General features: G+C 37.2%; 1 protein-coding gene across 1 annotated transcript in view; it reads right to left on the bottom strand.

Annotated features, from left to right (window-relative positions):
• The window catches only part of ESR2 (estrogen receptor 2), a 242,199-nt gene that overhangs the window by 118,662 nt on the left and 99,941 nt on the right, over nt 1-23,596 (bottom strand). The gene's annotated exons all lie outside the window — the stretch shown is intronic.

Genomic DNA, 23,596 nt, shown 5'->3' with positions numbered 1-23,596 from the left:
TACAGAGTATTTATATTGCACTTTAGGAGTGAGGATGCTTTAGTGTATTTCTAGTTTTTAGAACGCTCATGACAATGGCAGATTTTCTGCACGCAAAATGTCTGCACATACAATGAAGAATATGTGGGGGACAGGTCATGACAGAGAGTGCTCCACTTTTGTGTTTATAGCGGAGCCATTTTACATCAATCACATGATATTTACTAGAGAGACATATGACATATATAGAGGGGCATGAGACAACCACATGATACAACTAAAGGGACATGTGACACATGATATTTCCTAGAGGGACATGTGACACCCACATGATATCCACCAGAGGGGCATGTGACAACCATGAGATATCTAATATTTAAAATGTTTGATAATGGAGCGCTCAAGGAGAGCTAAAGTACAGCCGTATTGGACAGATTATAATACCAGATATAAGTAGACTATAGCAAGCGCAGAAGATTAACCACAAATGCCTAATCTATATGTCCTATGATAAATACTAAGCAGTACTGCAAATAAATTGCTAAAATAAATGCAATCAATAAAATGCGGATATAAAATGTGGATAAAAAATGGGTATAATTATATAGAGCAATTCAAATGTATGTTTTTAAGAAATTTGCATAGATATACTAAAATTCATAAAAATACATTTAATACAATAAGTAAAAGGTCGACCTTAAAATCTCAAATAACAATGCATCAATATACAGAAATAAAAATATATAAATATATACAAAAAACAAAATTCAAAATACAATAGTTTGATACTGTGTGTCCAATCGAACAGATGTAAAATAGTCTATAAGAGAGTCTTTTAGTCCTTTGTGCTTGCAAACTTGAGTATCCGTGTAGACGACAAGCCTCCTAGTGACAAAGGACAGATTCCTTAAGGCAGTGTGAAGAGCCTTATGTGAAATATATAATCTGTACTCACAGTTAAGAAAGTCGATATCTGCAAAAGTATGATGCCCAGGTGCATATACTTGTGTGTTCAATAGTCCCAAAGGATCACCACACCATAAAATTGATAACAATTAGATGATAAAAGTATAAATACGATATGGATAAATATATAATTACAGGTATTAACTACTCGCAATCCTGGAGCCTTCGATCCTACCAGCGGCAGCTAACATGAATAACCCCTAAGAACTGACAGGCTGAATTGCAATCAGGCTGAACAGTCTAGGGTGCCGTGGGCCAAAAATTCAGATACACCGTCTGGTCACAGGAATATCGGCTCTATGCGAATATAGATATTAGCTCCGTTATCGGAGTGATTATGAGCAACGCGTTTCAATTTTTCAATCTTTGTCAAGCTCGTTACCGGAGTACTCTTTCCCGGGTAAACATATACCTATATCTGCGTTCTGATTGGAGGATTCATAACCAATCGCAATTACTGCAGGCGCTAACTGTCAATCTTTCTTTGTTCTAAGCCGCGGCCCAGGTACAAACGGCATGTTGCCATGCCAACACTAAAACTTACAACTTGCTAGATAAATGGTAAGATATATACAAACCACTACTTTAACTGTCAAAATCGCACTTAGAAATCAGATTAGAAATGACAACATGATAAATATATAAAAAACACATAAAAACCGAATCGAGTAAAACTGCCAGAGGATATCACATTTAATAATTTAAAAAGTTTTGGAAGCTTATTAAAATATTTGTTTAAAATTCTTTCACTAGCTTTAATAAGGTGATAAGTATCCTCAGAAATAAGTATAGTAAATATATTTAAATAAAATTAAAATATATATTGGAAATATGGAAAAAATGGTAAAAATGGTGAAAAACATATTTGACATTAAAACTAAAATATAATAAGATTAAATATCTAGATATAAAATCTTATAAAAACTTATAAAAATTGAAGTGATGATATATAAATTTAAGAAGTTCATTTAATACATTACTCCCTCTCCAGTTTGGTTTTATTTTGTCAATCACAGTGTAGCTAAAGTGCTTAGTGTTCCCATTATTACATCTTTTGAAATGTTTAGGGACAGGGAGATCTTTGTTCCTTTCGAGATTCATGTTTTCAATTGAGTTTAGATGTTCCCTAATTCTGTCATGTATAGGCCTAGTGGACTCACCTATATATTGAATCCCACACAAACACTCTAATAAATAAACCACATTTGAGTCAGTGCACCTGTATAAGTTTTTGATTTTATATACCTTCTTTGTAATTGTTGATTTAAATTCTTTTCTTTTAGTTGAGTGTTTGCAGGCTTTACAGCTCAAACATGGGAAAAAACCCACAATTTTGTCACCTTTCAAATCTATATCATTTAGAGAACTAGCTGTTTTCTTTAAATCAGTAGGCGCTAAATAATTTTTCAGATTCTTGCATTTCTTATATATTACACTAGGTTGATTTGGCAAGCATGGGCCAATCACTTCATGCCAATGTTTTTTGAGGATTCTTTCTAATTTTTTATTATCCTCATTGTATTGTGTAATAAACGGGACTTTTAGTTCACCATCTTCCCGTATAGTGGCAACATTAGTTTTACTCTGCTTTCTACTCAATAAAAGATCCCTATTCATATTAGCGGCCTCGGTTCTTGCATTTTCTATTAATTCTACATTGTATCCCTTGTTAATAAATTTATTCACCAAAATTTGTGATTGTTGATTGTAATCTAAATCTTCCATGCAATTTTTCCTAATTCGCATGAATTGGCTTTTTGGAATGTTTTTCTTCCATTTATCCAAATGGCAGCTTTCTGCATGTATATAGCCATTGGCGTCTACGGGCTTAAAATGAGTTTTCGTTACAATCTTGTTATTTATAATATTTATTTGTAAATCTAGAAAGTTTATACTCGTTTCATGTATTTCAAACGTGAATTTCAGATTTTTTTCATTATTATTCATTCTCGAAAAGAACCATTCCAAATCAGTTTTGTTGCCTCTCCATATAATAAATATATCATCTATATAACGTTTATAGGAGACCAGATTTGCCCCCAGATCGGTGGAGTCGAGAAATATTCTCTCCCACAGACCCATAAATAAGTTAGCATAACTAGGGGCAAATCTGGTCCCCATCGCTGTCCCACATAATTGCAAATAAAATTTTCCATCAAAGTTAAAATAATTATGAGACAGAATAAATCTAATGCTCTCAATTAGAAAAGATTTTTGTTCTACTGGGAGTGTGTCATCTTTATTCAAATAAAATGTGATTGCTTCAAGCCCTAATTCGTGTTGGATACACGTGTATAGCGCTGAAACGTCACATGTGGCTAAAAGGCATTCTTCATCCCATTCAATATCCTCCAACATTCTCAGGACATCAGTAGAGTCCTTCAAGTATGAAGGAAGACTTTTTATATGGTCTTGCAAAAATATATCTATGTATTCTGAGAGATTCGCTGTGATTGATTCAATACCCGAGACTATTGGTCTCCCAGGGGGGTCAGAAATATCCTTATGAATTTTTGGGAGACAATATAGGAGTGGAATTTTTGGACATTTAGGTATGAGATAACTACTCTCCTTATCATTTAAAATACCTACATTGTTTGCCCTCTTCACTAGAGCATTCAGTTCTGTTAAAAAATCATCAGTAGGATTCTTTTTTAGAATTTTATAAGTTTCTTTATCATTCAGTAGATTATAACACATACCGAGATAGCGGTCCTTATCCATAAGGACTATCCCCCCTCCTTTGTCCGCTGGTTTCACTATTACTGTGTTATTAAGTTCTAAGTCCTTTATTTCTGATAGTTGTGCTTTAGTTAGATTTGCCTTTCTGTGTCCTGTTTTTTTCAACTCCAAATTTTGTATATCTTTAGTAACTAACCTCTCAAAGGTCTCAATTGCCCCTCCTTTTATATGTTTGGGGTAAAAACGTGATTTTTCTTTTAGATTCGAATGTTTAAATATCTCATCTTCCTGTCCTAGAGTATTAGTTCTCTCATATGGAGTTCTTAAGAACCATTTTTTAACCGTTAGGTTTCTAATAAATTTGTGTGCGTCTATAAACGCACCAAATTTATTCACCCTATTCGATGGGGCGAAAGAAAGGCCTTTATTTAGAACCTCAGTTTGTTTCTCTGTTAATTAAATTTTGCTCAAATTGTATATATTGCTCCTATCTTCATTTAGAACCTTTTTGTTTTTGGATTTCTGTAATCCTCTCCCTCTTCTCCCCCGTTTTCTGAAGCCCTTCTTTTTCTGTGGCTTTGATGTATGTGTTGTAGATTTACCTCCTCCCAATTTTGATCTCTCTCTAAAAAATGATTCTGTTTCGTTCCTGAATCACTTGGGCCTTGTGTTAGTTGTTCATTGAGTGAAGAATTTTCATTTAATTCTTCTTGATCAGGGAAAGTTAGAGGTTGGAATCTATTTTTATTTTTTAAAGTGACATTTTTTGGGGAGCCGAAATCATTACTTCTAAATGCATGTCGATTACGTGTGTGCCACTGGTTTGGAGTATTTCTCCAATTGTTATTATAATTTCTATTTTTATTGTTATTATATGTGCTTTCCATATATTGATCCCTTGGGTTGGAATCTAGAGTCTAAGGCCTAGATTTGGAGTTTGGCGGTAGAAGGGCTGTTAACGCTCCGCGGGCTTTTTTCTGGCCGCACCATAAAATTAACTCTGGTATCGAGAGTTCAAACAAATGCTGCTTTAGGCTCCAAAAAAGGAGTGTAGAGCATTTTTACCGCAAATGCAACTCTCGATACCAGAGTTGCTTACGGACGCGGCCAGCCTCAAAAACGTGCTCGTGCACGATTCTCCCATAGGAAACAATGGGGCTGTTTGAGCTGAAAAAAAACCTAACACCTGCAAAAAAGCAGCGTTCAGCTCCTAACGCAGCCCCATTGTTTCCTATGGGGAAACACTTCCTATGTCTGCACCTAACACCCTAACATGTACCCCGAGTCTAAACACCCCTACCCTTACACGTATTAACCCCTAATCTGCCGCCCCCGCTATCGCTGACCCCTGCATTATATTATTAACCCCTAATCTTCCGCTCCGTACACCGCCGCAACTTACATTATCCCTATGTACCCCTAATCTGCTGCCCCTAACACCGCCGACCCCTGTATTATATTTATTAACCCCTAACCTGCCCCCCACAACGTCGCCGCCAGCTACTTACAATAATTAACCCCTAATCTGCCGACTGCAAAGCGCCGCCACCTACGTTATCCTTATTTACCCCTAATCTGCTGCCCCTAACACCGCCGACCCCTATATTATATTTATTAACCCCTAATCTGCCCCCCTCAACATCGCCGACACCTGCCTACACTTATTAACCCCTAATCTGCCGAGCGGACCTGAGCGCTACTATAATAAAGTAATTAACCCCTAATCCGCCTCACTAACCCTATCATAAATAGTATTAACCCCTAATCTGCCCTCCCTAACATCGCCGACACCTAACTTCAATTATTAACCCCTAATCTGACGACCGGAGCTCACCGCTATTCTAATAAATGTATTAACCCCTAAAGCTAAGTCTAACCCTAACACTAACACCCCCCTAAGTTAAATATAATTTAAATCTAACGAAATTAATTAACTCTTATTAAATAACTTATTCCTATTTAAAGCTAAATACTTACCTGTAAAATAAATCCTAATATAGCTACAATATAAATTATAATTATATTATAGCTATTTTAGGATTAATATTTATTTTACAGGCAACTTTGTAATTATTTTAACCAGGTACAATAGCTATTAAATAGTTAAGAACTATTTAATAGTTACCTAGTTAAAATAATTACAAAATTACCTGTAAAATAAATCCTAACCTAAGTTATAATTAAACCTAACACTACCCTATCAATAAATTAATTAAATAAACTACCTACAATTACCTACAATTAACCTAACACTACACTATCAATAAATAAATTAAATACAATTGCTACAAATAACTACAATTACATAAACTAACTAAAGTACAAAAAATAAAAAAGAACTAAGTTACAAAAAATAAAAAAATATTTACAAACATAAGAAAAATCTTACAACAATTTTAAACTAATTACACCTACTCTAAGCCCCCTAATAAAATAACAAAGACCCCCAAAATAAAAAATTCCCTACCCTATTCTAAATTAATAAATGTAAAAGCTCTTTTACCTTACCAGCCCTGAACAGGGCCCTTTGCGGGGCATGCCCCAAGAAAATCAGCTCTTTTGCCTGTAAAAAAAAACATACAATACCCCCCCCCCAACATTACAACCCACCACCCACATACCCCTAATCTAACCCAAACCCCCCTTAAATAAACCTAACACTAAGCCCCTGAAGATCTTCCTACCTTGTCTTCACCATCCAGGTATCACCGATCCGTCCTGGCTCCAAAATCTTCATCCAACCCAAGCGGGGGTTGGCGATCCATCATCCGGTGGCTGAAGAGGTCCAGAAGAGGCTCCAAAGTCTTCCTCCTATCCGGCAAGAAGAGGACATCCGGACCGGCAAACATCTTCTCCAAGCGGCATCTTCGATCTTCTTGCATCCGGTGCGGAGCGGGTCCATGTTGAAGCAGGCGACGCGGATCCATCCTCTTCTTCCGTTGTCTCCCGACGAATGACGGTTCCTTTAAGGGACGTCATCCAAGATGGCGTCCCTTGAATTCCGATTGGCTGATAGGATTCTATCAGCCAATCTGAATTAAGGTAGGAATATTCTGATTGGCTGATGGAATCAGCCAATCAGAATCAAGTTCAATCCGATTGGCTGATCAGCCAATAGAATGCGAGCTCAATCTGATTGGCTGATTGGATCAGCCAATCGGATTGAACTTGATTCTGATTGGCTGATTCCATCAGCCAATCAGAATATTCCTACCTTAATTCCGATTGGCTGATAGAATCCTATCAGCCAATCATAATTCAAGGGACGCCATCTTGGATGACGTCCCTTAAAGGAACCGTCATTCGTCGGGAGACAACGGAAGAAGAGGATGGATCCGCGTCGCCTGCTTCAACATGGACCCGCTCCGCACCGGATGCAAGAAGATCGAAGATGCCGCTTAGAGAAGATGTTTGCCGGTCCGGATGTCCTCTTCTTGCCGGATAGGAGGAAGACTTTGGAGCCTCTTCTGGACCTCTTCAGCCACCGGATGATGGATCGCCAACCCCCGCTTGGGTTGGATGAAGATTTTGGAGCCAGGACGGATCGGTGATACCTGGATGGTGAAGACAAGGTAGGAAGATCTTCAGGGGCTTAGTGTTAGGTTTATTTAAGGGGGGTTTGGGTTAGATTAGGGGTATGTGGGTGGTGGGTTGTAATGTTGGGGGGGGGTATTGTATGTTTTTTTTTACAGGCAAAAGAGCTGATTTTCTTGGGGCATGCCCCGCAAAGGGCCCTGTTCAGGGCTGGTAAGGTAAAAGAGCTTTTACATTTATTAATTTAGAATAGGGTAGGGAATTTTTTATTTTGGGGGTCTTTGTTACTTTATTAGGGGGCTTAGAGTAGGTGTAATTAGTTTAAAATTGTTGTAATATTTTTCTTATGTTTGTAAATATTTTTTTATTTTTTGTAACTTAGTTCTTTTTTATTTTTTGTACTTTAGTTAGTTTATGTAATTGTAGTTATTTGTAGCAATTGTATTTAATTTATTTATTGATAGTGTAGTGTTAGGTTAATTGTAGGTAATTGTAGGTAGTTTATTTAATTAATTTATTGATAGGGTAGTGTTAGGTTTAATTATAACTTAGGTTAGGATTTATTTTACAGGTAAATTTGTTATTATTTTAACTAGGTAACTATTAAATAGTTCTTAACTATTTAATAGCTATTGTACCTGGTTAAAATAATTACAAAGTTGCCTGTAAAATAAATATTAATCCTAAAATAGCTATAATATAATTATAATTTATATTGTAGCTATATTAGGATTTATTTTACAGGTAAGTATTTAGCTTTAAATAGGAATAATTTATTTAATAAGAGTTAATTAATTTCGTTAGATTTAAATTATATTTAATTTAGGGGGGTGTTAGTGTTAGGGTTAGACTTAGCTTTAGGGGTTAATACATTTATTAGAATAGCGGTGAGCTCCGGTCGTCAGATTAGGGGTTAATAATTGAAGTTAGGTGTCGGCGATGTTAGGGAGGGCAGATTAGGGGTTAATACTATTTATGATAGGGTTAGTGAGGCGGATTAGGGGTTAATTACTTTATTATAGTAGCGCTCAGGTCCGCTCGGCAGATTAGGGGTTAATAAGTGTAGGCAGGTGTCGGCGACGTTGAGGGGGGCAGATTAGGGGTTAATAAATATAATATAGGGGTCGGCGGTGTTAGGGGCAGCAGATTAGGGGTACATAAGGATAACGTAGGTGGCGGCGCTTTGCGGTCGGCAGATTAGGGGTTAATTATTGTAAGTAGCTGGCGGCGACGTTGTGGGGGGCAGATTAGGGGTTAATAAATGTAATATAGGGGTCGGCGGGGTTAGGGGCAGCAGATTAGGGGTACATAAGTATAACGTAGGTGGTGGTGACCGGCAGATTAGGGGTTAAAAAAATTTAATCGAGTGGCGGCGATGTGGGGGGACCTCGGTTTAGGGGTACATAGGTAGTTTATGGGTGTTAGTGTACTTTAGAGTACAGTAGTTAAGAGCTTTATGAACCGGCGTTAGCCCAGAAAGCTCTTAACTCCTGCTTTTTTCAGGCGGCTGGAGTTTTGTCGTTAGAGCTCTAACGCTCACTTCAGAAACGACTCTAAATACCAGCGTTAGAAAGATCCCATTGAAAAGATAGGATACGCAATTGACGTAAGGGGATCTGCGGTATGGAAAAGTCGCGGCTGAAAAGTGAGCGTTAGACCCTTTAATCACTGACTCCAAATATCGGCGGTAGCCTAAAACCAGCGTTAGGAGCCTCTAACGCTGGTTTTCACGGCTAACGCCAAACTCTAAATCTAGCCGTTAGAATGAGCATTTTGCCATTGGTTAGTTCTATTCGGTGGGTACTGGGTATATCCAGACTCATAATCTCTATTTTGTCTCCAGTAGTTGCCACTTCTATTCGCAAAATTAACATGTTCTCTATCATTGGGGTAATATCCACCATTGTACACTCTAGGTTGTTCATATTGTATATGCTGACTATATTCAGCATGTCTCAATTTTGATTGAGGCCATGTGCCTTGTTCCCTTCTAAGTGGTTTAATACCATTGTCATTTCCAAACCTTAGGTTATTAGAATTATAAGACATCATCTTTGGTTTATTTTGGATACTAGGTTGTTTATATTGATGTTGAACATTTTCATCTCTAATTGGTTTTTTATCTTTCATTTGTATATTAGGTTCTACTGGTGGATTATTGATTGTAGTGTTAGGAGATGTTTTTTTATTGTTATTATGTCTCCATGTGTGAGTAATATAACATTCATTATTAGGGTCATTTTCATAAGTGCTGTAATCATCTCGATCTCTTTTTAATTTCTTTGCTTTATTGTTCATAAGTTCATCTCTGTTGGTACTCAGACGTGCTTTTATTTCTGATTCATGATCTTTATATTCTTTACTTCCTTTAAATGGGCCTAATTTTGAGTCTATAGAGTTAATTTTGGTATTAATATCCTCCAGAAGTTTTGCTCTGAATTCCCTTATAAGTTTCATAAGTTTAATTGATGCCTCCTCCAAAATTAACCTCCATTTACTTTTGAACTCAGAGTCTTCCACTTCAAAGGCGCACTCCTTTTTTATTCTAAGACCCCTTGGTACCCGCTGTTCTTTAATATATACATCAAAGAAAGCACAATCTAACTTGTACCTCATCTCGAGCTTGAGATAATGTTCCAATTCTAACATCATCTGATCTAGGGTGTCACTGTTCAACCCTCCATTTCTTACTCTTTCTTGGATATTTAGCACAATATCTTTATAAAAATCATTCCTCAACTCAGAGAGAACACTATCTCTATCCATAATGGCTGCAAGTAATCACTGAGAGACAAACAAATGTCAACGGAAAACACAGAGGGTGTGAGACTGCGCCAAAATAAAACTACTACACAAACTCCAAAAACAAATAGAAGTCTCTCAGATTCTATAAAAACTAGCAAATATTTAAAATGTTTGATAATGGAGCGCTCAAGGAGAGCTAAAGTACAGCCGTATTGGACAGATTATAATACCAGATATAAGTAGACTATAGCAAGCGCAGAAGATTAACCACAAATGCCTAATCTATATGTCCTATGATAAATACTAAGCAGTACTGCAAATAAATTGCTAAAATAAATGCAATCAATAAAATGCGGATATAAAATGCGGATAAAAAATGGGTATAATTATATAGAGCAATTCAAATGTATGTTTTTAAGAAATTTGCATAGATATACTAAAATTCATAAAAATACATTTAATACAATAAGTAAAAGGTCGACCTTAAAATCTCAAATAACAATGCATCAATATACAGAAATAAAAATATATAAAAATATACAAAAAACAAAATTCAAAATACAATAGTTTGATACTGTGTGTCCAATCGAACAGATGTAAAATAGTCTATAAGAGAGTCTTTTAGTCCTTTGTGCTTGCAAACTTGAGTATCCGTGTAGACGACAAGCCTCCTAGTGACAAAGGACAGATTCCTTAAGGCAGTGTGAAGAGCCTTATGTGAAATATATAATCTGTACTCACAGTTAAGAAAGTCGATATCTGCAAAAGTATGATGCCCAGGTGCATATACTTGTGTGTTCAATAGTCCCAAAGGATCACCACACCATAAAATTGATAACAATTAGATGATAAAAGTATAAATACGATATGGATAAATATATAATTACAGGTATTAACTACTCGCAATCCTGGAGCCTTCGATCCTACCAGCGGCAGCTAACATGAATAACCCCTAAGAACTGACAGGCTGAATTGCAATCAGGCTGAACAGTCTAGGGTGCCGTGGGCCAAAAATTCAGATACACCGTCTGGTCACAGGAATATCGGCTCTATGCGAATATAGATATTAGCTCCGTTATCGGAGTGATTATGTGCAACGCGTTTCAATTTTTCAATCTTTGTCAAGCTCGTTACCGGAGTACTCTTTCCCGGGTAAACATATACCTATATCTGCGTTCTGATTGGAGGATTCATAACCAATCGCAATTACTGCAGGCGCTAACTGTCAATCTTTCTTTGTTCTAAGCCGCGGCCCAGGTACAAACGGCATGTTGCCATGCCAACACTAAAACTTACAACTTGCTAGATAAATGGTAAGATATATACAAACCACTACTTTAACTGTCAAAATCGCACTTAGAAATCAGATTAGAAATGACAACATGATAAATATATAAAAAACACATAAAAACCGAATCGAGTAAAACTGCCAGAGGATATCACATTTAATAATTTAAAAAGTTTTGGAAGCTTATTAAAATATTTGTTTAAAATTCTTTCACTAGCTTTAATAAGGTGATAAGTATCCTCAGAAATAAGTATAGTAAATATATTTAAATAAAATTAAAATATATATTGGAAATATGGAAAAAATGGTAAAAATGGTGAAAAACATATTTGACATTAAAACTAAAATATAATAAGATTAAATATCTAGATATAAAATCTTATAAAAACTTATAAAAACTGAAGTGATGATATCATATATAAAAATACTAGTGTTATTTTCTTATTCTAACAATATTATTATAAAAAGCAACCTAAGTCAAACTCAAGATTTAGACCATTTGGAGTCAATGTTCTAAGCTCAAATATCCACTTGGCTTCTAATTTAAGAAGTTCATTTAATACATTACTCCCTCTCCAGTTTGGTTTTATTTTGTCAATCACAGTGTAGCTAAAGTGCTTAGTGTTCCCATTATTACATCTTTTGAAATGTTTAGGGACAGGGAGATCTTTGTTCCTTTCGAGATTCATGTTTTCAATTGAGTTTAGATGTTCCCTAATTCTGTCATGTATAGGCCTAGTGGACTCACCTATATATTGAATCCCACACGAACACTCTAATAAATAAACCACATTTGAGTCAGTGCACCTGTATAAGTTTTTGATTTTATATACCTTCTTTGTAATTGTTGATTTAAATTCTTTTCTTTTAGTTGAGTGTTTGCAGGCTTTACAGCTCAAACATGGGAAAAACCCCACAATTTTGTCACCTTTCAAATCTATATCATTTAGAGAACTAGCTGTTTTCTTTAAATCAGTAGGCGCTAAATAATTTTTCAGATTCTTGCATTTCTTATATATTACACTAGGTTGATTTGGCAAGCATGGGCCAATCACTTCATCAGACTTTAAAACATGCCAATGTTTTTTGAGGATTCTTTCTAATTTTTTATTATCCTCATTGTATTGTGTAATAAACGGGACTTTTAGTTCACCATCTTCCCGTATAGTGGCAACATTAGTTTTACTCTGCTTTCTACTCAATAAAAGATCCCTATTCATATTAGCGGCCTCGGTTCTTGCATTTTCTATTAATTCTACATTGTATCCCTTGTTAATAAATTTATTCACCAAAATTTGTGATTGTTGATTGTAATCTAAATCTTCCATGCAATTTTTCCTAATTCGCATGAATTGGCTTTTTGGAATGTTTTTCATCCATTTATCCAAATGGCAGCTTTCTGCATGTATATAGCCATTGGCGTCTACGTGCTTAAAATGAGTTTTCGTTACAATCTTGTTATTTATAATAATGATAAGGAGAGTAGTTATCTCATACCTAAATGTCCAAAAATTCCACTCCTATATTGTCTCCCAAAAATTCATAAGGATATTTCTGACCCCCCTGGGAGACCAATAGTCTCGGGTATTGAATCAATCACAGCGAATCTCTCAGAATACATAGATATATTTTTGCAAGACCATGTAAAAAGTCTTCCTTCATACTTGAAGGACTCTACTGATGTCCTGAGAATGTTGGAGGATATTGAATGGGATGAAGAATGCCTTTTAGCCACATGTGACGTTTCAGCGCTATACACGTGTATCCAACACGAATTAGGGCTTGAAGCAATCACATTTTATTTGAATAAAGATGACACACTCCCAGTAGAACAAAAATCTTTTCTAATTGAGAGCATTAGATTTATTCTGTCTCATAATTATTTTAACTTTGATGGAAAATTTTATTTGCAATTATGTGGGACAGCGATGGGGACCAGATTTGCCCCTAGTTATGCTAACTTATTTATGGGTCTGTGGGAGAGAATATTTCTCGACTCCACCGATCTGGGGGCAAATCTGGTCTCCTATAAACGTTATATAGATGATATATTTATTATATGGAGAGGCAACAAAACTGATTTGGAATGGTTCTTTTCGAGAATGAATAATAATGAAAAAAATCTGAAATTCACGTTTGAAATACATGAAACGAGTATAAACCTTCTAGATTTACAAATAAATATTATAAATAACAAGATTGTAACGAAAACTCATTTTAAGCCCGTAGACGCCAATGGCTATATACATGCAGAAAGCTGCCATTTGGATAAATGGAAGAAAAACATTCCAAAAAGCCAATTCATGCGAATTAGGAAAAATTGCATGGAAGATTTAGATTACAATCAACAATCACAAATTTTGGTGAATAAATTTATTAACAAGGGATACAATGTAGAATTAATAGAAAATGCAAGAACCGAGGCCACTAATATGAATAGGGATCTTTTATTGAGTAGAAAGCAGAGTAAAACTAATGTTGCCACTATACGGGAAGATGGTGAACTAAAAGTCCCGTTTATTACACAATACAATGAGGATAATAAAAAATTAGAAAGAATCCTCAAAAAACATTGGCATGTTTTTAAAGAAAATAACACTAGTATTTTTATATATGATATCATCACTTCAGTTTTTATAAGTTTTTATAAGATTTTATATCTAGATATTTAATCTTATTATATTTTAGTTTTAATGTCAAATATGTTTTTCACCATTTTTACCATTTTTTCCATATTTCCAATATATATTTTAATTTTATTTAAATATATTTACTATACTTATTTCTGAGGATACTTATCACCTTATTAAAGCTAGTGAAAGAATTTTAAACAAATATTTTAATAAGCTTCCAAAACTTTTTAAATTATTAAATGTGATATCCTCTGGCAGTTTTACTCGATTCGGTTTTTATGTGTTTTTTATATATTTATCATGTTGTCATTTCTAATCTGATTTCTAAGTGCGATTTTGACAGTTAAAGTAGTGGTTTGTATATATCTTACCATTTATCTAGCAAGTTGTAAGTTTTAGTGTTGGCATGGCAACATGCCGTTTGTACCTGGGCCGCGGCTTAGAACAAAGAAAGATTGACAGTTAGCGCCTGCAGTAATTGCGATTGGTTATGAATCCTCCAATCAGAACGCAGATATAGGTATATGTTTACCCGGGAAAGAGTACTCCGGTAACGAGCTTGACAAAGATTGAAAAATTGAAACACGTTGCTCATAATCACTCCGATAACGGAGCTAATATCTATATTCGCATAGAGCAGATATTCCTGTGACCAGACGGTGTATCTGAATTTTTGGCCCACGGCACCCTAGACTGTTCAGCTTGATTGCAATTCAGCCTGTCAGTTCTTAGGGGTTATTCATGTTAGCTGCCGCTGGTAGGATCGAAGGCTCCAGGATTGCGAGTAGTTAATACCTGTAATTATATATTTATCCATATCGTATTTATACTTTTATCATCTAATTGTTATCAATTTTATGGTGTGGTGATCCTTTGGGACTATTGAACACACAAGTATATGCACCTGGGCATCATACTTTTGCAGATATCGACTTTCTTAACTGTGAGTACAGATTATATATTTCACATAAGGCTCTTCACACTGCCTTAAGGAATCTGTCCTTTGTCACTAGGAGGCTTGTCGTCTACACGGATACTCAAGTTTGCAAGCACAAAGGACTAAAAGACTCTCTTATAGACTATTTTACATCTGTTCGATTGGACACACAGTATCAAACTATTGTATTTTGAATTTTGTTTTTTGTATATTTTTATATATTTTTATTTCTGTATATTGATGCATTGTTATTTGAGATTTTAAGGTCGACCTTTTACTTATTGTATTAAATGTATTTTTATGAATTTTAGTATATCTATGCAAATTTCTTAAAAACATACATTTGAATTGCTCTATATAATTATACCCATTTTTTATCCGCATTTTATATCCGCATTTTATTGATTGCATTTATTTTAGCAATTTATTTGCAGTACTGCTTAGTATTTATCATAGGACATATAGATTAGGCATTTGTGGTTAATCTTCTGCGCTTGCTATAGTCTACTTATATCTGGTATTATAATCTGTCCAATACGGCTGTACTTTAGCTCTCCTTGAGCGCTCCATTATCAAACATTTTAAATATTTGCTAGTTTTTATAGAATCTGAGAGACTTCTATTTGTTTTTGGAGTTTGTGTAGTAGTTTTATTTTGGCGCAGTCTCACACCCTCTGTGTTTTCCGTGAACCATGAGATATCTACCAGAGGGGCATGTGACACCCACATGATATCCACCAGAGGGGAATATGAAAACCATGTGATATATACTAGCAGGGCATGTGACAACTACATGTTATCTACTAGATGGGCATGAGACAACCATGTGATATCTACCAGAGGGGCATGTGATAACCATGTGATATATACTAGAGGGGCATGTAACAACCACATGATATCTACTAGAGCAACATGTGACATCCATGGGATATCTACTAGAGCAACATGTGACATCCATGTGATATCTACTAGAGCAACATGTGACATCCATGTGATATCTACTAGAGGGGCATGTGACATCCATGTGATATCTACTAGAGCAACATGTGACATCCATGTGATATCTACTAGAGGGGCATGTAACAACCACATGATATCTACTAGAGGGGCATGTGACATCCATGGGATATCTACTAGAGCAACATGTGACATCCATGGGATATCTACTAGAGGGGCATGTGACATCCATGGGATATCTACTAGAGCAACATGTGACATCCATTTGATATCTACTAGAGGGGCATATGACATCCATGTGATATCTACTAGAGGGGCATGTGACATCCATGTGATATCTACTAGAGGGGCATGTGACATCCATGTGATATCTACTAGAGGGGCATATGACATCCATGGGATATCTAATAGAGCAACATGTGACATCCATTTGATATTTACTAGAGGGGCATATGACATCCATGGGATATCTTCTAGAGGGGCATATGACATCCATGGGATATCTTCTAGAGGGGCATATGACAACTATGCTATATCTACTAGAGGGGCATGTGACATCCATGGGATATCTTCTAGAGGGGCATATGACAACCATGCTATATCTACTAGAGGGGCATGTGATACTCACGTGATATCTACTAGAGGGGCATGTGACAATCATGTGATATCTACCAGAGAGGCATGTGACAATCATGTGATATCTACCAGAGAGGCATGTGACAATCATGTGATATCTACCAGAGAGGCATGTGACAACCATGTGATATATACTAGATGAGCATGCGACAACCATGTGATATTTACTAGATGAGCATGCGACAACAATGTGATATCCTCTAGAGGGACATGTGACAACCATATGATATCTACCAGAGAGGCATGTGACATATACTAGGGCAGCATGTGAAAACCATGTGATATCTATAGTGGGGCATGTGATAACCACATGATATCTACTAGATGGTCATGTGACAACCATGTGATATTTACTAGATGAGCATGCGACAACCATGTGATATCCTCTAGAGGGACATGTGACAACCATATGATATCTACTAGAGGGGAATGTGACAACCATGTTATATTTACTAGGGGGGCATGTGACAACATGATATCTACACAAGGGTCATGTGACAACCACATGATATCTAGAGGGTCATGTGACAACCATATGATAGATGGTCATGTGACAACCATATGGTTTCTAGAGGGTCATGTGACAATGGTATTGTATCTAGAGGGACATGAGAAGGTCATAAGGGTCAAGTTACTGCTGAGTTAAAAGACAAGTTTCTTCTCTATCTAAAGAGCGGTCACATGTATGGCTACGTTACACAGGAGCTGATCTAAAAGGGATTCCATATAGCTTTGTTTGCACAAAACAAGTTCAATCATTACTTGATAGAAATGAAACCTTTACACTTATATTTACAAGATTTAAACAAATAATATAATTGTAAAAATACATCCACAAATTATTCTAAGATTAATCTTTGCTTTGAATACATCATTATGTCTAGTATGTGTTTACTGTTTTAAATCCATTTAAAGTAGTGCTTGGGAGCCATAAAGCACTGCTAGTCCTAAATGGATAAAGCTTTTAAGCCAATCAGTGCAGCACTATAACCTCTGGGGAACAGCAGTTCTCTGTGGCTCCCCAGTAGTACATTAATTATGTTTGTAACCCTTTGTGGGCTTAAACACATAGCATTGCAGAGTTGCTAAAGCTAACAAATTACACCAAATTGTTCATTTAATTTGACATATAATTAAAAGTTATAATAAATTGTGATGGATTTGGTCTAAATAGTTCTGCTTCACCGTACCAGAAACGGGAACAAAAATGAATTCCTTTATCTTTTTATCATTATATCAAAGTTGGAAACCCCAATGTTGTAACAGATATCAACGGCATAGGTGAAAGGCTTTAAAGTTATTAAGCAGCAAAAATGATTAACAGAAGAATAATAATGTTACTCAGCCCCATGGTACTCATAAGATGGCATGGTAAAATGGATTTTCACGATCGTGAAAACTTTGCTAGAGTTAAGCTTTTAGAGCTAGTTAGGTTGCGCTCGTATTACAAGTTAAATTTTTTTTTTTTGCACAAACGGTAACTCTACTATCGCAAAAATCCTAACTTAAATTATCGCGTGCATGTATTCCCCATAGAAAATCAATGAAGAAAAGAAAGTAGAAAAAAAAACTAACAGCCGACTATCGCTTTTTTGCATTCTCCATAGAAGTTAATGGAGAAAAAAACAAACATAGCATATTCACATTAGCAAATGTGAAATATTTACAGTAAATACAGTAAAAATCTTTATTAAATATGAATATTGCATAAATATGTTTTTATCATGTTTTCATCTACTTAATGGCAAAGTGATCTAATGCACTTATATATGTGACTATATGTGTGTATATGTATATGTTTATATATGTGTATATATGTCTGTAAATACATATATACACATATAAATACATTACTACATATACATACAAATACATCTTTGGCAATGTATATGTATGTGTCTTATTGTTAAAGTACTTTGGTATCTTTTTTTTAACAACACCCGAGATCTCATATCTTTGATCCCATATAAATATTGTGTGCAATATATTTCCAACTTAATATGAGGAGAGTCCACGGCTTCATTCCTAACTTGTGGGAATACAGAAACTGGCCACCAGGAGGAGACAAAGACACCCCAGCCAAAGGCTTAAATTCCTCCCCCACTCCCCTCATCCCCCGGTCATTCTTTGCCTTTCATCACAGGAGGATTCGGAGTAGTCTCTTATGGAGGTTAGTACTCTTCTGTATGGGACTGGAGTTTTAAGTAGTCTTGTCAGTCTCTCAGTGAGAGCATTGACGAATGTTAGGATCTGGAGATGTAGGGAGAGTCTTTCTGCGAAACCATCAAGACTCGTATTAACAGCTCCTAAGCAATCAGTGTTGACGAGTTTCACTGCCTGCTTCTATCACTCAAGTCCATGTCAGGTGCGATGCTACAAGACAGTCAAACTTGAGAGGTTGTGTTTCTGTTTCATGGCAGAGATTATGGTAAGATCCTTTCATTTCATCTCATATGATAAGGTAAAGAAGAAAGGGTCACAGTGTGACTCCTTTATCTGTATGGAATCAAGGGTTAATATCTCCAGAAGGAGTTTATTGAACAAAGGTGATTTATACTTAACTTGCTTTATTATGTTTTATGCTGTGATATGTGTGAGATGAGGCTCAGGCAGATGTGGAACATTTAGGTTTTACTTTCATTTTTGCGATAACTGGGCATTTATTTTTGGCGCTTTTCTCTACTGGAGCAGGGGCGGTCCTGCATGGCACTCCATGTGACCGGCTGTGGTCTCATTGACCTCCTCTTTCCTGACCATGCGGTTTATAGGACAAGAAGCGGTTTCTCTGTGGGGTCTGGGTCATAGGAGGTGGTGAATGCCCCGGCCATTGGGGGTATAAAGGTGCCATTTATCTTGTTCTAGTGTCCATCTTAAAAGCGCAAGCAATAGAGGTACTCCCTCTTTTCCTAAATCTAATAACTGTTTTTTTTGTGAGGAGGCTATGGTATACCCGCCTGCTCAATTATGTTCCACATGCCTCAATAAGGTAGTTATATCTAAAAAGACAAAGATGTTTAGTGCCACTGAGCCGTCCACCTCTGAGGGGTCTCCATCCCATAAGGTGCATTCCCTGCAATCATCTCCTACTACACATGCAGCCTCCCATTGCACTGCTAATCCTCCTTGTCTGCGGGCTTCAGTGCTTTACCTCACCCTGCTATGCGCAAGCAATTTGTTGGATTTATCTGATACTAGATTATCCGCTGCAAAAGACACTTCTGATAGTTCAGAGGAGGCTCTTTCTGGGTCGGAATCTGCTGCCTCTAAACCTCTGACTGCGGAGGAACCAGACTTTAGATTGAGGATCGAGCACTTACGCTTTTTGTTAAAGGAAGTGTTGGCTACGTTAAAGGTTCCAGAACCTAAACTACCTGAGGAACCTTCTATTCCTAAGCTTGACAAGGTTTATGAGGACAGGGTGGTGCCACAGTCTTTCCCGGTTCCCGTAAAGATGGCAAATATTGTCAAGAATGAATGAGTGAGAATTGGATCTTCTTTTACCCCTTCTTCTTTTAAGAAATTGTTCCCCATTCCAGATTCTCAATTAGAGTTGTGGGGTTCTGTCCCAAAGGTGGATGGAGTTATCTCCATGCTTGTTAAGCGCACAACTATCCCGCTTGATGATAGCTCATCATTTAAGGAGCCCATGGATAGGAAGCTAGAAACTCTATTAAGAAAAATGTTTCAGAACGCAGGGTACTTGTTTCAGCCTGCAGCGGTGGTTACTGCAGTAGCTGGAGCCTCTACCTATTGGTGTGACTCTCTATCGGAGATGATCGAGGTGGAAACTCCACTCAACGAGATCCAGGAAAGAATTAAGGCCTTGAGGGTAGTTAATTCTTTCATCTGTGATGCAAACATGCAGATTATTTGGCTGAATGCCAAAACATCAGGTTTTTCTGTTCTAACCCTTAGGGCTCTCTGGCTGAAGTCTTGGTCTGTGGAAATGACTTTGAAATTTAGATTGCTTTCCCTTCCATTTAAGGGGAAGATTCTTTTTGGTCCAGGACTGGACTCTATCATATCCACGGTCACTGGGGGAAAGGGTGCCTTTCTACTGCAGGATAAGAAGAATAAACCTAAAGGACAAGGTCCTAATTTTCTTCCCTTTTGTTCGGAGAAATCCCAATGCCAGCAGCCCTCCGCGAAGCCTGATCAGTCCAAGGGAAACCATCTCAATCTTGGAATAAATCCAAGCAGAACAAGAAGTCCCCCGAAACAAAGTCGGCATGATGGGGGCAGACTATCTCTCTTTGTGGAGGCTTGGTTGGGGGATGTGCAAGACTCTTGGGTTCTAGAGGTCATCATTCAGGGTTACAGGATAGGTTTCAAATCTCCTCCACCCAGGGGCAGATTCCTCTTATCAAACCTATCTTCAAGACCAGAAAAACGAGAAGCTTTTCTAGGGTGTGTGAGGGATCTCTCCTCCCTGGGAGTAATTGTGCCAGTACTTCTATCAGAGAGAGGTCTAGGGTACTACTCAAACCTTTTTATGGTCCCAAAGAAGGAGGTTACGTTTCACCCGATTCTAGACCTAAAGTGCCTAAACAAGTTTCTGTCGGTCCCATCGTTCAAGATGGAGACAATAAGGTCTATTCTGCCCTTAGTTCAAGAGGGACAGTTCATGACTACAATAGACTTGAAGGATGCTTACCTACATGTGCCAATGCACAGGGATCACTTCAAGTTCTTAAGATTCACCTTTATGGACCAGCACTTCCAGTTTGTGGCTCTTCCTTTTGGTCTGGCTATTGCTCCAAGAGTTTTTACGAAGGTTCTGGGGGCTCTGCTTGCGGTGGCGAGGTCCAGAGGTATTGCAGTTGTGCCATACTTGGATGACATCCTGGTCCGGCTGGCAGAAGACCATTCAAGAGCTCTTCTTCTTCTTCAATCTCATGGATGGAAGATAAACTTACGAAAGAGTTCTCTGGTTCCCAGTATCAGGGTGGAATTCCTGGGCATGATAATAGATTCCATATCCATGAGGATATTCCTTACAGACCAGAGAGGTTGCAAGATTACTTCCAATTGTTTTGCCCTCCAGACCTCCTCAGGGCCATCTGTGGCCCAGTGTATGGAGGTAATTGAGCTCATGGTGTCCAGCATAGATATCATTCTATTCACCAGGTTCCATCTCAGACCTTTTCAACTGTTCATGCTGAGGCAATGGAACAGCGACCACTTGGATCTGTTTTAACAGATTTCTCTGGACAACCGGTTGAGAGAATCACTCTCTTGGTGGCTCTGTCCAGATTGCCTGCCCTAAGGGACGTCCTTCTTGAGACCATCCTGGGAGATTGTGACCAGGGCTGCCATCAGGGGGTGATGGGGGTGACTCCTGTCAGGGGCCCAATGGGCCAGGGGGGCCCCATGAGGCAAGAACTAAAAAAAAAAATTTTTTTTTACATTTTGGCAGCCTCCAGGGGTACTACAGCAGAGTGCTAATTGAGCATGGGAAATGTTATTACAAGGAGTAAAGTATAAGCATTTGAGAGGATTTCTGAGTGTGCACTAAACCACTATGCACAGTGTGAGACAGACTTGACACTTTGTTTGTACAGTGTGTGCCTGAGTCAGATGGCAGATCACTTTCATTTGCAGAGGAGGTTGGACTTACTTAGCAAAGGTTTTTTATTTCTTTGTGCAATTTTGGATTGTAACTTCAGTGTGGTAGTAGTTGTATGGTGGGGCCAGGGGTCCATAAAAACATTTTTTTTTAGCAGCAGTGTATTTATGATTATTTGACAATGCTGTAGAAATTCTATATTTAAAACCATGCAGAAATGTTTCCTCCTCAATACACAAATGGTAGGTGCCCTCTTTGAAGATATGCATTTATTTTATATATATATATATATATATATCATTCCAGTTTACTGCCCCTTTAGGCAAGGACTTTCCAGATGCAAGGAGGCATTTTATCTAATATTTTTACATCTGCATAAAATGTTATACTCTCAGACTAAGATTGCTCAGTGTTTGAAATGAGACAGGGTAACTTAAAACTGTTCAGTTTACACTACAGCTGACTTACAGCTAGATTTGGAGTTTGGCGGTAGATGGGTTGTTAACGCTACGCGGGCTTTTTTCTGGCCGCACAATAAAATTAACTCTGGTATCGAGAGTCCAAAAAAATGCTGCGTTAGGCTCCAAAAAAGGAGCGTAGAGCATTTTTACCGCAAATGCAACTCTCGATACCAGAGTTGCTTACGGACACGGCCAGCCTCATAAACGTGCTCGTGCACGATTCCCCCATAGGAAACAATGGGGCTGTTTGAGCTGAAAAAAAAAACCTAACACCTGCAAAAAAGCAGCGTTCAGCTCCTAACGCAGCCCCATTGTTTCCTATGGGGAAACACTTCCTACGTCTGCACCTAACACTCTAACATGTACCCCGAGTCTAAACACCCCTAACCTTACACTTATTGACCCCTATTCTGCCACCCCCGCTATCGCTGACCCCTGCATTATATTATTAACCCCTAATCTTCCGCTCCGTAAACCGCCGCAACTTACATTATCCCTATGTACCCCTAATCTGCTGCCCCTAACACCGCCGACCCCTATATTATATTTATTAACCCCTAATCTGCCCCCCTCAACGTCGCCTCCACCTGCCTACACTTATTAACCCCTAATCTGCCGAGCGGACCGCACCGCTACTATAATAAATGTATTAACCCCTAATCCGCCTCACTAACCCTATCATAAATAGTATTAACCCCTAATCTGCCCTCCCTAACATCGCCGACACCTAACTTCAATTATTAACCCCTAATCTGACGACTGGAGCTCACCGCTACTATAATAAATGGATTAACCCCTAAAGCTAAGTCTAACCCTAACACTAACACCCCCGTAACTTAAATATAATTTACATCTAACGAAATTAATTAACTCTTATTAAATAAATTATTCCTATTTAAAGCTAAATACTTACCTGTAAAATACATCCTAATATAGCTACAATATAAATTATAATTACATTGTAGCTATTTTAGGATTAATATTTATTTTACAGGCAACTTTGTATTTATTTTAACCAGGTACAATAGCTATTAAATAGTTAAGAACTATTTAATAGTTACCTAGTTAAAATAATAACAAAATTACCTGTAAAATAAATCCTAACCTAAGTTATAATTAAACCTAACACTACACTATCAATAAATTAATTAAATAAAATACCTACAATTACCTACAATAAAACCTAACACTACACTATCAATAAATAAATTA

Source organism: Bombina bombina, chromosome 1 (genome assembly GCF_027579735.1).
Source record: "Bombina bombina isolate aBomBom1 chromosome 1, aBomBom1.pri, whole genome shotgun sequence".
NCBI classification, from domain to species: Eukaryota; Metazoa; Chordata; class Amphibia; order Anura; family Bombinatoridae; genus Bombina; species Bombina bombina.
The sequence above is the reverse complement of the archived record's forward strand: the minus strand, read 5'-3'. Positions and strand labels throughout refer to the sequence as shown.